The sequence below is a fragment of the Passer domesticus genome, chromosome 1, assembly GCF_036417665.1.
Source record: "Passer domesticus isolate bPasDom1 chromosome 1, bPasDom1.hap1, whole genome shotgun sequence".
NCBI classification, from domain to species: Eukaryota; Metazoa; Chordata; class Aves; order Passeriformes; family Passeridae; genus Passer; species Passer domesticus.
This window is the reverse complement of record NC_087474.1, coordinates 132,261,452-132,280,249: the sequence shown is the minus strand read 5'-3', so window position 1 is coordinate 132,280,249 and position 18,798 is coordinate 132,261,452. Positions and strand designations below refer to the sequence as shown.

Below are 18,798 nucleotides of genomic sequence, written 5' to 3'. Positions count from 1 at the left end.
GATGGGCACGGCGGGGCCCGAAAGGCTCGGCCGGGGGCGGGAGACAGGCCGGGGGGCAGGGAAGGACGAGGAGGGGGCAGGCAGGGATCGGTGCGGCTGACCCGGTGGGGGTCTCGCTGCCGGCCCCGCCGCTCCCCATCACCCTGATGCCTTCCCGGCACGGGGCGGCACCGGCGCTCGGCTTGGCTCGGCTCGGCCAAGCTGGGGCTCAGCTGCCCGGGAGGGACGTGACACCGGGGCTGCGCTGACACAGAGCATCTCTGCTCGGCTCCCCATCCCCCGCCCGGCACGCCCAGTCGGCAGCGGACCCGCCCCGGCGTCTGTCTCTTCTATTGAGTTGCCTTTCCTGTTCTCCGGGCTCAAGCAGCGGCACGGGCGGCCGGCAGAGTGGGAATGCTCCCCGGCCCTGGCGGGAGGGACCTCGCTTCCCCCTTCCCGCTGCCGCCGCAGTGGCAGCAGCGCTTCCCCGCTCCCTTGGCCGCCGGGAACGGCGCCGCTGCCCGCACCCCGAGTGCCCAGGCCGGGGCCGGGACTCCCCGCAGTGCTTTTCGAGGGAGCCAGCGCGGATTGTCAGGCCTGGGGGACCTGGGACACCGGCGATGGCAGTTCGGGTCTCCCCCAAGAAAGGGAAGCAGTTCCTGGGGCGGAGAGTGTCGAGAAAGCGGTGCAAGAAATTGCTTGGCAATCACTGTCATGTCAAATCTTGGCATGTGCAGGAGCAGTTATCAGACACCTCATACATCATTTCTGTTCCACTGACTTCCACTTTCTGATGTTTTGTTTCACATAAATTTTATGGGAGCATGAATTAAACTCCAACATGTCCTAGCAAGGCTAGGGCTTATTTTCTTTCACAGTTTGTGCCTTTTCTTGATTGACATTAAAATGTGTTTGCAGGCCAGGCTTCCTCCAGGTCTGTGGCTGTACAGTCTGTAAGGATGTGCTACTGGGCAGAACACCCCTGAATTGCTTCTAAATAGCAGTGGGGCATAACTGTGGCTTTCATCCATTTTTTTGTTGGACATTCATCTGGCCATGGCCATACCACTGAAAACCTTTTGTTCATTTTCCCCAGTTGTTCTTTTCTCCATTTGTTAGGAAAGATTTTACTTTTTACTCCATTGCAGATGAGGGAGAAGGGGAGGTGGTACTGGAAAGAAAAATGTTTGCACAGCACTTTGAAGACAATTGCTGCTAAGTAAATGATTTGCATTGACACTGAAACGTGAATCACAGATATGGGAATAGGCTATGAATCTCTTTTTCTGTGACTGTGCTATGTGGCTGACTGTAGCTTTGCCACCTTGTTTAGTTTTCTTAAATAACCTGAAAAGTCAGCTTTTTTCCTACAGAATTTTGGGAGAATTGCTTACACTTAGCCTTTGTCATTAGGAAATGCAATGGACCTTATTTAGAGGAGATGAATTTTTTTCCTATTTTTTTCCTATTTTATTCCTACTTCTATGCCTTCTTTAGGCCTTCTAGAGTGATTTCTCTTTGTGTCTATGACATTTTAGAAAATCAGTTAGTAATTAGTTAATTTACATCTCTCTTTAACATCCTCACCAAAACTTGTGATAAAAGATATTGTTCACTGTATGATGAAGTCATCAAAACTCAAAGAAGAATGATGCCTATACAACCTTAATTACTCTTCCAATGCCTTTATATAATGATAGAGTTTTAGATTATAGACTCACATGCTATGTTTTTCTCTCTACATGCATAACAAGATGGATGGTACTCCCTTTTTAAGCACTATTTGATATTTTCTTTTCATTTTGTTCTCATAAAAAAGAACCTTGACACAGTCCTCTCTGCCCTTGAAAGCATGGATACAATAAAGATTTTCTTGCAGGAATGTTTGCCACAATACTTTCCTACCATGGGTGAAAAAAATCTTTTGTTTTGCCTTTCTCTTCACAGCAGGTTAACCACAGATTAGAAGGTGTTAGCATAGTTTGTGTTTCAATAAGTAGATAAGCAAGCATATTTTAATGTGAAATTTAGAGAGAGAAGACTCCAAATGTATGCATGTGTGATTTTCATAATCTTTGTAACATTTGGGATTTTTTCGTAACTTTTTCTGAAATTTTCTGTATAACTGTATAAATATACCAAGCAGATGAAAAGATTAGCTGTGTACTGAAAAGTTAAGGAGAAAGAAAGAGCAAATATGTATGTGTATGTATGACTGTCTTGTATGTGAAGCATGGTGACCATTTTCTTCTTGAATTGTATATTTCTAATCCTTTCATTTCCCTGTGTAACACTCGTGCTATGACGAGTGACGCGGTGGAATATTGTTACGCTCCCATTAGCATTTCTCCACTTCTGAAATTGTGCTTTTTTTGCTGAGCGTAACCTATCTAAAAATCAGCTTGTAAAGAATCTTGGTAGCAGCTTGATAAGCCAGCTGCAAACAATGTCACCATTAGTGATTTCAGTTGCTGCTTGTTCCACACACATGTTGGAGTAAGGCAGCTTTAGCGCTCGCCTGGCTTCATGCAGGCTTTTCTTCTTGCACGGCTGCACGTGGTGCTCCTTTCAGCAGCATTCAGGATCACCGTGGGGAAGCTGAATAATGGTATTATGGCATTTGTGGATTTATTTTCTTTTTTTTTTTTTTTAATAGAAATTTCTAAGCAATGGCTTAATGCTAGGCATGGGTATTGTACATAATGAGATCTCCCTCAACAGCGTTGTCCATGAGATGTGAGCTACAGCTGTGCAGGGCCACACGATGGGAGTGACTTGGTTGCAGGTAGATCTGTGCTGTGCCAAAAACACATAAACCATAGACCTGGTGGGTGAAGACAGGGCAGATTGAGGTGGAAAGCAATTACATCATTCTGAATGAGGATAGCATATGCACGAGACCCTGAGAACTCTTGTGTGGAATTAAACCAAGGAGCCATCTATCCAGTAGCCTGTAAATTGCATATCCTCCCCTTTGAAGGCCCCACCAGATAGCAGAATTTTCTGGTCAGTGACATTCTCAACTTGGATGAACCCTTCATGACCAGCTCTTGGACAGGGCAGCTTGGAGGGGAATCCCAGTGCCTGAGGAACAGTTTTGGTTTTCTCATCCTGACCCATCTTTGTGTTAGCCACCACTGGGCAGCCTCCCCACATCCTTACATGCATTCAGTGTGCTCACAGAAGTGCTGTTAAAGATACTCAGCCTGATGTCACCATCTGAATCCTTACATTTGTAATTCTTTGACTCTCCTCTGTCTTCTTGCTTCCATGTCCATATTCCCTTGCTTAAAAAAAAAATTATCCCTAATTTCTTTCTTCTTCAGTTCACTCTTCACAGGTAAAGTCTTATTTTTTATTTTTGTAATGGGATGAGCTTGTCTTTGAAGTGGGGAAATGTGTAGGAAGAGCAGCAACAAGCACATGCCAAGGAGCAGCAGCAAAGGGCAAGCTTTGTTATTCTCCCAGTATATGCACTTTGAGGCCTTCCTGTAATCTCTACACATTTAGTTGCCTACCTTCTAGTAGTGCAGCTTCTCTTTATCATCACTGGCTGCAGGTGAGCTCTGGGGGAATGCTGGCAGTAGGAAAAGCACATGAAGAATTTCCCTAGGGATCATTCCAGCCACTGACTGCTCCCAGGAATATCTGAGCTGAATACAATTTGGATACCCAGTAATCCTTGACTGATCTTTTTCCTTCTATGGTATCCGCAGTGTTTCATGGAAATCTGTTCCACAGAGCAGCTCCTTGCTGTGTGAAGAAGCATCTTCCTTTGTTTATATTGAGCATGTGTCCTACCAAGACCTGTTATATTTATCTTGATGTGGATATTAACAATTCTTTCAGCCCTGGAATCATAGGGTCATTCCCTCTTTAAAGTAAAAGTTAACAGAGGGAGGAATATCAGATCCAACTATACTTTTAAAATTAGATAATTAGATGATACAGAAGGAATTATATAAGGCTGATGGGGGACAATATCCTCCACTGCACCTCAGAGGTTCACAGTGAAGTTTTCCTAGAAAAAGAGAAGGGCTGATGTCAATGTTCAGCAGGCCAAAATCACAAGGCATTCCAAGACCAGGAGGCCTAGTTGGAGAGTGTCCTCCCAGTGCTCTATCCAAATGAGGTGTATCCTGACATGGCTCTGATTTGCTTTCCTGACTGTAATTTTCTGAACAGCAAAATGCCTCATGATATGTGAAGTCAACAACAAAATCATGCTGTTAAGTGCCTGATTGGCTTTGCTCTGTCTTCCTTACTGCTTGATGTAAGAAAGTACTGAGCTATTTCAACTTTCTTTTGCCCTTTGAATTGATTAAATTTCTTGTTACCGTTGGCTGGTTATCAGCTGTTTCCTCATGGCTTTTTCTCACATGCCTTGGAGAAGCCCAACAGACCTTTTGCTGCTCCAAGTGTATTCTAGACCATTTTTCTCTGTGCAGTCAGGCATATTCATAGATATATTTGTTTTAGGGCAATAGGTGTTAGTTATATTGTTGGCTGTCAAATAAAGATGAGGTTCTTGATAACAGACACGTAATCTATTCTTTATGTAACTAAAATTTATTTTGACTTAGTGATTTAGTGTGCAAAACAACAGATGATGGTAAAGTAAAAATATGCTGAGGTTAGATAAAACAGACTTTGAAGATATTAGCTGAAATCTTAGTGTGAAATTCACACTTAGAATGAAACAGTAGCAGAAAATCACTTTGAGAATGAAGTGTAAAAGAACTTTTTTAGTTCTAGTCTTGCTCTTAGTACATTAAAATGTTTACAGGAGATTTCATTTAACAACTGTTTTTGCTTATGGCTTTGCAAGACTTAATTATCTTAATCTGATATTTTTAGTGTTGTTTGCCCCTTATTTTTTTTAGCAATGTCACAGCAGACGGAGAGCTAGTCAGGGAAATAGGAAAATGGGATGAACAAAATGCTAATTATGAAGAGCAGAAAGACAGGGTAACAACTGGAATAATGAGAGAAAATGGGCACTGGCTGGACAAAGAAACTGCAATGAAGAAGCCTTTGGGAGAATGGGTAATTAGGGTCACAGAAGCAGACGAGGGAGAGTCAGGTTGTGAGACAGGCCTGGCATGTGTTTGCTGAAGAGATGAAGAACAGGGATTTGTGGCATAATGTGGGGAGGTGGTTGCTTGGCAACCTTAATTTGGTCCCCTTATTATACATGGGTGATCACATACTGTTTTTATGCAGGATTTCTGTCTCTGTGCAGGATGGACCTGCTCTGGGGATGAGCTGGGGCTGTGCAGGAGAGACGAGTGATGCCCATGTGGCTCCTGCTTCATTTATTGCTTGAGCTGGGAAGTCAATAATGAACAATGGGAGGGGAAAGAAAGGTCATGTAACTGTAATAATGCACTGTTGCACAAAAGATACTTTTCCTATGTAGGGCTAAAAACCAGTTCTGTGTGGAACCTCTAATGGTGTAATAGTTTCTAATTGTCTAATTTTTAATGACCCCTTTTAGAGCCCTAAATCCAATTTCTTCAGCAATCACACTTGCAAGTGATGTTGCAATGTCTGTGTTTGAAGTATTTTTAAATACTTTGAAATTACGTCTGTAATGCCTCAGAAATAAGATCTAAAATCAGTGAATACCTCTGCCTTTAATTATTTTGTGCCTCCTTGCCCTGTATTTTAAACAGCAGTAGTACTTTTTCTTTGCTGCTGTGAATTTTTGTGAATTAATTTGAATTTGTGCAGCACTCACATGTTGAAATGATGAGCAGCACTGAAAAGCTCTGGAGGAAATTAATATTTCTGGCATCATAAGGCAGTTGAATAATGAGCAGTGAACAAAGCACAGGTCACACAGTGAGTTATGAGGTGAAAGCAAAGTATTGATTAACTGTTTGGTGAATAGCATAGTGGTCATATGCAAAAATAGCAGATAAAGACTGACATAGATACAGGAAGTTATTATTACCCTTGTACTGGGTAGATTTCCAGGAAGGGGATTAAAAGGTGTACTGAAGATCCATGTGCTTCTTTCTGTCTCTAGCAGGGCCACTTATTGGGATAGTATGGAACTTCAGGTTTGTGATGAATACTTTAATGGCAATACTCTTTAAATGTGTAGGGTTCATAAATGTAAGGGTAGAAGGTAGTGGAGTTTTTGAATTTTTTTTTTTTTAGTTCCTGTCTCTTGTGGAAACTCACTCTAAACTATGTCCCATCGAGTCACTGCCTCTGGGTAGTGTGGTTAGGTACACTAAGAATGAACACTATTCAGGGAGATATTTAATTTGTGTCATGGAAAATAGTGGCAGTGCACTAATAGCTTGTGACTGGTCAGAGATTAACTAAACATCTTTAATGCTACTGTCTGCAAGGAAAATAGTGTTTTAGAAAGAGTTTATGCAGGTAGGGAGTTAAAGGCTTAGTAACTTATGATACACAATAAAGAATGGTTTCCTTTACTAACCTTTTGTTTTGATTATTGTTTCACACAAGGTGGCTTTTGTTAGTGCATGCTTGTGGGCACTGGAGGTATGGGGCTCAATAGGAATTTGGTTTTTGAATGGTATAAAATGTCTCCTATGGTTGTTAGTTCAGCTCTGAACTTACAAAAGCCAGTGTGCCGCCCGAGTTCCAGCTCTGTGGCATAGGTGATGGTTCTGCTGTCTGGTGCATACCTGTCTGTCCCCTTTTGTCTTTTCTTATTTTCATGTGCATCCCTGCAAACCCTCTCTGGTGCAATCCCATGTCACAATGTGCCCTGTCAGTTTTGTCCTGCAGCAATGTCAAAGGTGGTACAAAACCTGTGTTCCCAGCAGTTTATGCTACTTGTGTTTTTCGGTTTGCATAGCTATTTAATTTTTCATGTCTGAAGTTTGAATGTAATCATTAAGATCTGAAGAAATGAATATTTTCCAGTAAATCTTCAGATAAAGAAATAAAAGTGAGTCCTATTAAGCCACAGAACTTGAAAAGACTGTGAGCTATTATTCATATGAGCTAATTCAATGGCCAATTAAAGCTGTAACTCACTTTTATCTTTTCTAGGGCTGAAAAATTCCTGACTTACATCTGATTTCCTGTTCAGGAAAATGTTATTAGATTCAAGTAATGTAAGAACTTTAGACAGAAAAAGAAAAAAAAGGAAAAAAAACCTGTCCATCTTTGTCAATGGCTCCATGGTACATAGCCATTGTAATAACCAAACATGGAAAACCACATTAGATGAAAAATTCCAGTTCAGCAGCTGAATTTCTCTGCCTTCTAATCTGTCTTCTGGTTTTATTTTTCTGTTTTAGTTTTCAGTCTCTTTTCAGTTGTTTTTCTGAAAAACCAAGATGATTTGGTCCCTGAAGTTTCTTGTTTTAAGGCATTATCTTAAGTCTTATTTTTGTGACTCTTCTCATTCCATTTCTGTCCTTGTTTTGTAACATCTTTTACAAAAATGACATCATCAACAGACAAGAATTGCCTCTCTGGTTTTGCTCATTTCTTTTAACATGTTCAAAAATTGTATTACCTTATCTTGTCATAATAGAGCTGCTTTTAAGAGTTCATGCCATTTCTCTACTGGGATCTGCAGATCCCTTCAGACTCTGCTTTCCAGGTTGTTGTTGTCTGCTATGTTAGACTGCCTGTTGCTGGATCTATACCTTTGCATTGGCACATATAACAATTCAATTTGATATTATTCGAAAAAATAACAAAAATTTATTTTTCCGTGCTATAGTAATGATTTAAAGTTAAGTGATAGAGGAAACAAACCAAGTATTCTCTTACATCTGATTTTTAGCAGTGTTGTTTCATCAAGGGTCAGATCCTGCAATTTATGTGTCTTCTAGGTAGCTTTATATTGATGTGCAGGTAAGCATAAGATAATTGAAGTTAATGGGAAACACTCTGGCTTCACTAGGACAAGCAGTCAGCTCCTCCTTAGGCCCTCCATGAGGATGAAAGTGTTTGGCTGTGGAGATGTTTGCAAAGAGCTGGGCCATAGTGTCATCCTGCTAAGTACTATGTTTAATTTTCTGAGCAGTTTTGTTAATTAGCCCTATTGAAAGTCCAGTAAATGCTCCAATCAATAGAGTGTCATCAGTTCATAAATTTTTAAGTCTGGAAAGGACTATTACTTTCTCTGAGTCATTCTGCAAATAATTATTTATGAAATCACAATTTTTTAAAGTAGTTTCGTATTTACTAGCATCAGTTTAATAGTCCCACTTAGATTGCTAAGAAATGCTGCTTCAATCTGATTTAAAGAAGATTCTGCCTAGAAAGTACCTCTTTGGAAAAAGTTGCTAAGCCTACTATTGCTTTCTTCAGTCTTTCTGGTTAATCAGCCTTTAGACATTTAATGTAGTTGCATTTATTTAGTGCCATTCCAAAAATCAAAGAATCAAATTGATCCAAGTTAAAGTGTATTTTACAGGAGTATGTTGTATGAATATAATGAATTCTTTTCCCTTATGGGCTTTTTCATGGTATTGCTTGAATTCTAAATCTAAGTAAATACCATTTACATATTTTTTATATGGGATTCCTGGGTACTGATACGGATCAGTGAAGTATTCATTCACTGTATTGCCAAAACAGTTCTGATTCCAGTCATTGGTTTTTACTTGCAGTCTTTCTGCTGGTAATAGATTTTACAAATGGAAGAAATTCAATTGTCTGAAAGGATGATAAGAATCCTGAACAGCAAAAGGAATGCAGCATCCATCACTTCTGAGAAATCATATATCCCTATCACTAAAAAGGAATAATTTCTAAAGTAAATATTGTACATTTAGAGACCTCTTTTTTTTCAATTTGGTAATGCATTTAAATTGGCATTATTAAACATCTGTTATGGCAGCAGCGATTCTAAAATGAGAATTATCAGCTAAAGTTTGCAAAATTCAGTAGGTTTGAACTAACACAGTGCAGCTCATGGCCTTTTTTTTAACCTCAGTAATCATCTGTCTCACCACTGTATCACTAGGATAAAAGCTTTTCTTACAGATATGGGGGTTTTACAGGCTAAGAAGTTGCTTTGAATAGCCCATGGAGAAGAAAGAACTGTTGCATAAAATTATTTTTTAATGGAATCATAGAATGGTTTGGGCTGCAATGGACCTGAAAGATGACCTAGTTTCAACCTCCCTCTTCTGGACAGGGACACCTTCCACTAGACCAGGTTGCTCAGAGCTCCATCCAGCCTGGCCTTTGATACTTCCAGGGGTGGGACATCCATTACCTCTCTCAGCACCCTCAGCACCCTCACAGTCAAGAATTCCTTCCAAATACCTAATCTAAGTCTACCTTTCTTCAGTTTTAAGCCTTTCCACCTTATCCTATCATGTCACAGCCTTTTAAAAAGTCCCTCTTCTGTTCTTTTGTCGGTACTGGAAGGTTGCTGTAGTGTTTTCCTGGAGCCTTCTTTTCTCCAGTTTGAACAATCCCATTCATGTGGCATAATTCTTTGAAAATTTAGGTGGCATAATTCTTTAAAAATTACAATAGTGGTGAAGAACAGAATTGCTATGACAGTATTGCAGCAAACATTTTTTTTGCTCTTGTGCCAGGGTTAACAAGATTTTGTTCCAATTTTATAGTTATGGAAACTGAGATCAGGTGGTAATCTGACTTTTGAAAGGCCACGGTTTGACAGCCAACAAGTTTCACTAAGAAATTTGCTATCTTTACTCAGGAACTTGGATGCTCAACCAAACCTTTGAATATAAGAAAGTTCACTCATATAGTAACTGTCAGTCTTCTAAAATGACTTTATTTCATTCAAACAAATTCAGTTTGTATGCTGTAGTCAGTGGCAGGATGCCCATTAAAAAACAGATTCCTGATAGAAGTGTGGAGATGTCTTACTTCTCTGCAGAGAAATGGAATATTGAATCCAGTTCATATTCATATTTTTAAAATGGTTCAAAGGTTTAAAAGAGCAATAGAAGGAACTACTGAAATGATTCATGAGCTGTAAGAAATACCTCACCCCATGAGAAATAAAGGAATTGGCATGTCAGTGAATTAAAAACAAGACTCAGAGGTGACCTCATTAAAATGTGTGAGCATATTCACTATAAGAAAATTCTGAATACTACAGAAGCAGTGGCTGGAAGCTGTCACCAGCCAAATTAAAATTAGAAATTCTGTGCCCGTTTTTAACAGAAAGAGTGATTAATCATTGAAATACATGATGAAGGGAAGAGATGGGTTCCCCATCTCTCATTTTCAGATTAAGACAAGTTGTGATGCTGGAAGATGTATTTAAGTCAAACACAAAGTTACTGAGCTCTGTACAAAGGTAATGGCCTGTGAAAAGTAGTCCAGATTAGGTGATGACAAGTGGCAACTCTGGATTTAAGCTCTGTGACTCCAAGAGATCAGGTTTCTGCCAAGAGCTGGGTGAGCAGCTGGTGATTCTAGCATGGATCAGAAATGGTATCAATTATAAAATACAGGTTGCCCAGCCCTATGCAATTGTTATTTAGCTGTGTAGAGTATGCTGAAGATTAATTTCTTTATGATAATCCTGGCAAAATAAGCTAGACCTGTTCAATGACTAGAGAAGTTACTGAAGACTGCTGATTTTAATGTATCTTGGATCAGGTAACACCATTTTTTACAATTTACACAGCATAAAGTCTTCCATATCAGTTCAAATCAAATGTCCATGTAGCCCTCATATTTTCTGATACCAGCCAGGATGTTAACAGTGTAAGCCAAGGGCATGGACAGAGGGATGTACCATAATTCAAGTTGGAAGACTTCCCCAGGAGGTCTGTGGTCCAACCTGCTTCCCACAGTAAAGAATTCCCAAATTCTGAAGAAAGGATGGTCCATGCTGCTCAGGACTTCCCAGCTTCCAGTGATCACTGGTCAAGAGGTTTCCTAGGCAGCACCTGGAATGCTGTGTGTAATGTCCTGTTCTCCAAATCTGTCCAGTGCTGTTTTTGTGTTGGCTGTCCTTAGGTGCAATGATAATGAGTTCCACAGTGGTACATTGTACAAAGAGTGCTGCTCCACTTTACCTTGAACCTGCTCTTTACCCACAGTTCATCCTGTGAGAAATAATGCATAATCATTTTCCTTTTCCAACAGCCCGCATTTTACTAAAGATCTAGCACAGTCCTCTTCTTTGACCCTGGTAATAAAATTCGAATACATCTTTGAGCTCTTTCCAGTTTAATACATAATATTAAAATGTGATGTTGATGACATTAGAAATAATGGTGCAAACACACACTCTTCCTAATGGTCTAAGCTATAATGAGTTTTGGCTCTACTCAATAAAAATTTTGTTACAAAGCAGTGTCTATTCAAGACTGAGTAAGCTGTGGAAAATCAATTTTCCATGGCTTCTTTGGCCTTGTGCAAAACCTTAGTGTTTTTTTTAGTGAACCAAGCCTTTTGTTTTATTATTTGTTCTGCTTATAAATTATGAGTGTTGAGTTACTAATTTATAAAGGCCAAACAAATCTTGTACGACAGTTTAATCACCTAATTAATATCTTAAGTCAGAAGTTTTATTGTATTTTTTTGCATTTATGAGATTTTGCACATTAACACCTGAGTAGAAACATGTAATAAAAAGCATCATGAATTTATCAAATGTCAAAACCCATGACACAGCTTAAATCTGTAATTTTTACAATGAAGTGATATTTGAATAATTGTCACATTGTAAAACTGCCGCCCTGTGGAGGCTAATGGAAAATTACATTTCAGCATAGATCCTGAGGACTGTTCCTAATGCAGTAATTAGGAAGATTACCACTAGCTTTGCTGGGATGAGATTGGTCCAATTTCTCGGAATAGCAGTCTGATTCTGCTATGCACACTGACATGTGCCAGAAATCCTCTGCACATTAGGGTGCCAACTTTCAAGCCAGTCTTGCACACCATGAACAAGCTTGGGCTCAGTCCTGCCAGCTGTAGACATTGGTGGGAAGAGGCAAGGCCTGGGCAGGGAATGTGGATTATTTGCTTAGCTGGAGGAAAGCAGCTTTCCGGGCTCTCCCGAGGAACTGGAAACAGACCTGGCCCCAACAGGAGTTCAGGCAAGGAGTAGCAGGGGCCAGGGAGGAGGGGAGGCTTGGCTACACCACAGTTCTTTCACTGCAGTTGGTGAGCAAAGTTACTAACCCTCAGACTTGATTTGATCCCCAGCAGGAGGTAGAGGAAACAACCCCCTTGGCCAAGGCTTGCAGAGCTGATCTCTGAAGAGTTTTGTGTCAGAAGGATTTTGGCAGCAGCATTCCAAAAAGCTATCTGCTGAACTTCCCAAGATGGATGCTAAGCTTATTTTCCATGGGTCTCCTGTGTTTGTTTCTCTCATCTCATTGAAGTGGAAACAATTAATTGTCATGCTTAGCAGCTCCACTGCTTTCTCAGTAGTTTTTTAAAGGCAGTTTGTTGCCTCACTAAATATCATAAAACCATTTATGACAGCTCTGACCAACTGCAGTTAGCAGATGTATTTCCATAGGTTTAGTCTGGATTTGTACGAAAGATTGCACTTTACTGTGCTGCTTTATTTTATGTTAAAGCATTGTCATATCTCTGTTTTAAACTTCTTGCAGTGGTTTCTGAAAGCTTTGCTCAGGCTTAGGAAACTCTGGAGTTCATGCCTGAAGGTCTTCCCTTGAAAGCAAACCCTAATGAATTCCGTGCAATACCCCCTGGATATCACTTTGAAATTTGGAGTTAATTTGAAATTTTCTGCAGATATTTCGTAAAGTGGAAGCATTGGGAATGACACATATTCAAGTAACAGCAATCAGAACCATACAGGATCCTTGTAGCCTTGGGTGGGGAGTTATTACACCTTTCAGAAGTATTGGGAGCAATTAAATAATTTCAAAATGAGGCTTTCAGGTGCCAGTTCCACTCCCACTACCACGATGGTTCATTGATTCCCTCTGTAGCATGTCTCTGTGCAGCATTTGTGTGTGACTGAGAGAGAAAAAGAAAAATGAGTACTGTTTAAGGGTGAAGATGTCTGCTTTTACACTATTTTAGCCACAGACTTGTGCATCACTCTTTTTACAAGATAAAATCAGATTACTTCTTTATGTATGCATACAACCGTAACAGTGAAGAAAACCACAAATACTTTGTTCAGTTTGTGTTTTGAATGGTTTTGAATTTTGGAAGACCATGATGTGTGTTTGTACAATCATTTGCAGGTTTCTCCCTGAGATTGCCAGTAAATGTGTTCATCCCATTCACATAGCAGGGGCTGTTGCAGCACTGTCAGAGACCATGGAGATAATTGTGGGCTGTTACCATGGCGTGCCCTGGCTCAGCTGCTGGACTAACGAGCACAGTTCAAGAGAGCTGTTATGTAAATGTCCTTGAGGAAACATGGAGTGGTGAAAACATCAACAGATGTAGGGACAGGACCCAGTCATTAAAAAAAAATAAAGCCAACTAATCCATTGAGCTCCCTGTGGAGGAAAAAAAGTGACTTCAGGGTAGTTTTACATGAAGAACAGAAGTCTGATAAAGGGACCATGATTTTAGCAGATCCAGGTGTAAAAACATATTGGGACTGGAAGTTGAAAGATTCCTGTATTTCAGCCTATAAAAAGGGTTTACTTTTTTAACCATGGAGGTTACTAATCATCTCAATTTTTTCTTAAAGGCTCTAATAGTTTTACTGTCAGTGGCATTTGTACAAGTCAGTGTAAATTAATTTAGGGAGCATCTATAGTTATAGAGCCAGAAATAGTTACAGTAATAGAAAAACGTTGTGTTACTTAATCCCAGCACTTTTGGCTTGATTGGCAATTGCCAAATCACTCAGAGATTTTGGACAACAAGAAGCACAATGGCATTTTGTGTCTTGTGTTGTGTTGCCCTGAGTACTATCATGATTTGAGCATGGGTAGTTTGCTTAGTTAAACCCAGTCCCAGAGAGAAAAGCATTTCTGTGTATCCACCAGAGTTAGTGGTTGCTGTGTAGCACGTTCTCTTGCCAGGGCTGGCTCTGTCCTCTCATCTATTTTGTTCACCAGTGGCATCTGGCTCTGAGATCCCCACAGTCCCAGCTTTGGGGGCAGGGGAGGAGGAGGGAAAGGTGATCGCAGTGTGTGTGAGTTGAGGGACTCTTTTCTCTCTGTGCTGCTGTAATGTGGGATAAGGACACACACCACACTGCAGTCTTCATTCCTGCTGCTGCAGGTCTCCACCCAGTGCAGCTGGGACTGGGGTTTGCAAAGACCAATGCTGGGAGAGAAGTCAGGAGGTGAAGATGTGAGCTCCTCTTTCCTACTATCTTCTGTCTTGACCAGTCTGTGTTTATGAGGGTTCTATTTGAGTTATTATTATTTAAATTTAACAGAAACCCTTCTGTTGTTTTGTGCTGCATAGCCCATAGCAGAACTGTGTCTTTTAAGAGACTAGGATAGATATAAAACTAACGATAACTTTAATAATTTCTAATACATTACCTGAATCTACTTCAGTCTGGTGAGTCCTGATGAAGTATGGTGTGTGTCCTATGTGTACTAGTGTGCACTATGTGGAGATAGAGCTGCAACAAAGTCCTCCTCTTGGAAGAATCTAAAGAAAATATTTTGTGGGTTGGTTTGTTTCTTTTTTTTTTCATTTATTTAGATTAAAAAGGAGAATAGAAAGCTATGATGATCTCTGTTCCCATTTTTTAGTTGGAGAGAGTAATAACTCAGAAATCTTGTGTCCTTGAACTTTTTGCCCTTTTTTTTTGCAAGGCATATGGTATTAAAAATTTATTATTGTATTTCAGGTTACACTGAAGGTTCTAGTAATGAATTGGACATTTGTTTGTTTAAATATCTTTATCTGGCATGCTGAAAAGACCAGAGTTAGCATTTTTTTTTTAAACTTTCAATACAGAAATGTTAAACCTTCCTGATAGAAAGAAAGTATTTCTGCACAATGGGGATGTGAAGCACTGCAATATTTATCTAGCAAGGTTGGTGAGTTGCCATCCTTGTACATACTTGAAACTTTCCTGGACATAGCCTTGAGCAACTTCATTAAACAGGAAGCTGGCTCTGCTCTTGGAGCTCCACCTAGATGGCCTAAATTCCTTCCAACCTAAATTATTGTATGACCCTTTAAGAAACTTAGAGGATAGAGACAGCTCTTGTTTCAGAGATATAGAATTATCATTAAGTTTCCTGCTAATAACTCTGCTTTGTAATTTTTTTTTCCTCCAATATCTGCATCATGGACTGCATAAATAAAGGAGAAGCCCTGTTGTGTTGGTTTTCACATACAGTTCTATGAGAAATAATCATAGGACCCACATTAACAAGAACTGCTCCCTGGTGACCACAGCCCTGATCCACCATCCCAAATCTGTGGGTTCATACTGGGAAAGTCTGTGAGAAGGGAGCATGCCTTTCCTTACCTGGTCCCTACTCATCGGATAGGGATTGCCACCAAAGCATTTCCTGCTTGCTTTTTCTCAGATATGTCCTTCAATTCTACTTACAAGTAAAAATTCTAGCTACAAAATGCAATGTCACATACCAAATGTAGGCACAGAGATTTTTTTTCCATGTACAGGAGAAGTCATAAGGTTTCAATGCCCATTTGTTCGACCTTCAGCTAAAAAGATAACACAATAATAGTGATTGAATGTTCAGCCTGTTTAAATTAGTGACAGCAATGAGAGATGTGCATTAGTCCACAATTGGCTTGACAGTACACAGCAGAATATTCTCCCCTTACAAGTTCTCTTTCATCGGACATGATTGCTTTCCCTTTCTATTCTGCAAGGCTTCAGCTCCTGACCTGCTGGGTTTAGAATTAGTCCCATTAGTCTATTATTTTTCTTTTCAGCAATGACAACCTCTTTAAAACAGGCCCCTTTTATAGGGATTTTAAAGGTTTTCTGTGGCTTTCACCAGAGCCTGACAATTACTAAACCATCAGTAAATTAGCCCAGTTCCTCCTAAAGTCATTGTGGCATTTTCAGGATATTGCCTTCCATCCAAGGTCTTTCAGGAATGACTTCTCTCTCTCCTTTCCTCTCCAGACCCCCTGCCCAAACCCTTTCAGGCACACCAAGCATTCCTCTCCACTGACAATATATCAATATTTTAAATGTAAATGCTTCCCAGGCTCTCACAGATTCAGAGGATATCTCCTCTCACCTCTGAGACCATTGTGGTGAGGGATCTTTAGCTGTAAGTCACAAACTGCAATGTAGATGTATGTTGTTATGTAGGATTCTATAGCAATAAGCCCATAAATACTAAATAAAAAGCTATTGGTAAGGCAGAGATTGAGTAAAAGCTGAGTTCTCATCAGGTGAACTGGCTGTTTTTAGCTTAGTTTCTGCTTCACTTTCCTGTTTATTAAATATTTTCTTTATTCTGTTTGTGTTCTTAGTATTTTTTTAATATTTTACATGTATTTTTGGAACATTTCCCCTGTGTAATCTATGCAAATGGCTTTCAGGATTGCTTTAAAGCTTCTTATGAAACCTATTCAAGGACTTATCAATACTTCTGATTTTCTGTGGGTTTTTTTTTGTTTTGTTTTGTTTTGTTTTTTTCTCCCCATTTGATGTCAATAACATTATAATTTCACATGGCTTATCTTTTTTTTACAGGTTCAGCTTCCATCTGTGTTCAGGCTTTCTCTTACTGTTGCTACTGGATCTTGATTTTCATCGCTCTATAGAACAACCCAGGTTCTTCTGCCTTCTTAATTTCCCTTTGCAGGGGAAGGCTGTTCTTGTGCTTCCAGGGGGTTGTTGAATCATTTTGCAGAATGGGAACATGTGGTGCTGCCAGATAGTAGGAGGTCAGGAAGCTTCTTGCTGACATAAAATTAATTTCCCTCCCTGATTCATACCCATGGATTTTAGTCAAAAATGTCTCTGTAGAAGGACTTGGGGAGTAGTCTTCATGTTTACTTGTGTAGCAATGAGTGCAGTTAATCTTTCATAGCTAGGCAGGAAAACAAGGAAAAATGCTTACTTCTTTGAAAACAACACAGAAAATTTCTGATTTTATAGGTCACCCTTGATTTTGCATGGGATATTTAAGAAGAAGGGAGGTAATAGCTCTTGGCCCTCTCTTGGACATTGGAAGAAATGTATATGGTTAGTGTCAGGAAGGTGCAGCTTACAATTGAAGCTTTACTAATAAACGTGTTGAAATCTTGATCCATTCATTCTCTTTTTTTCTATCTTGGATTAATTTTTGATGATAAGATGAAATAAACAAAACCTCAGAGAAATGTTGTGAATATTAATTAGGGACTGTTGATTGAACACTGACTGTTTACCATGTGGACTGATATGTAGGCGGGCACTTTTTTCACATTAACAGTAGAAGTAAACGAACAACCCAGAGGAGAAATTTGTAGGAATTTTCATGTCTCAGTAAATAGGAACAATGCATTAACAGAAAATCTTGAATGCATTTCTCCAGAACTGTTAATAACAAAGCAAAGACTATCTGGAGCGAAAATCTTTAATTTTAGAAAATTAAATTTTTTATTACAGAATCAATAACTCTTGTTACTGCTGATGGGCAGTTTATTTATTCACTATCACTGATGGAGAAAGAGAAAATAGATTCAAAAATAGTCTTCTTTATCATATCCAATATTATTTTTTCCAATGAATCTGTCAGATACAATTGTTATTTGTAGAAAATTCTGTCTTAGCATTTCCAGAGAACCAATTCCCTATGCAAGAGGAGAGAGGGGAAATACACAGCTGCTTTAATTTTACTACCAAAAATATAAAATTATTATATAAATTAAAACAAAGAGATATTTCTTTTTCTGCCAGTTACAATGACATTTTTATGGTTTATGTGTTTCCACTGAGAATGGTGACCCTTTGCTAAAATAGGGTATGATAGGCTATTATCTTTTTGTTCTGTAAGGCATATTTATACCTTTTCTGCAGACTGTTTTCTGATTCAGAAGAATTTGTACTGAATCATCATTTGAACTTCAATTTTATGCCAATGCAAGGTACAAGGTGCATCTTGTAAGCATTGGTGCTTCTCTGGAACATTGCCACAGCAGAACCACATGTTTTTTAATTTTGGCATGTGCTTGAAAAGCATTCTCATTTGGAGGGACAAAATGTTTCATTATTTAGATCACAGGCATCAGATCAGTGAACGCTCCAGAATTACTCTGCCTAATCAACTAATTATGTTGCCAGCTGTAGCCTAAACTAGCACCCTTCATGAGTGACATTAGAAAGCAAAAGGACATTGTGTTAGGAATGCCTTCAAAAATTAAGTTTCAGAGAGCAGAACAATCATCAATTTGGTCATCAGATAGATAACAGTGTGTTTTCAACTAAAGTTTCATGGAGTGTTGTATAGAGAAATCTTTGGATAACTCCCTTTAGTGTCTCCTGAAGTGCTACAGAACCCTGTGAAAAAATAAGTCTTTGTAATTAAAAATTATGGATTAGTTTTTGGGTGTTTTAAATCTCAACTTTAAGGAGAAAAAAAAAAGTGGGTAAATCTCATTAGAAGTAATTCATCTTCTTCTGCATCCTCTTTGTAAAATAATCTTGTTATACCCTTTCTGCTAATTTTTAACATGGCAACTGTTTGGAAATAGGATCCAATTTCTAAATAATTTTATATGGCTCATCCCATCTGTGCTATGCTGTCCTCAGTACTTCAAGACAGAAAACATACTTCATGATAACAGCTCAAGTGGGAGACTGCTATGAAAAGATTAAGAACAAGTTTCTATTCGCAGTTGTAATGGAAACTGCAATAAAAATTGCTTTCAGAAATTGCCTGTAGAATGTTTTGCAATTGCACTTCTGTATACCATTGATTGATTGAATTCCTTGTGATG

The 18,798-nt window shown here is 39.3% G+C and overlaps 1 long non-coding RNA gene across 1 annotated transcript in view; it reads left to right on the top strand.

The window, feature by feature from the left end:
* The window catches only part of LOC135281242 (uncharacterized), a 210,084-nt gene that overhangs the window by 244 nt on the left and 191,042 nt on the right, over positions 1-18,798 (top strand). The gene's annotated exons all lie outside the window — the stretch shown is intronic.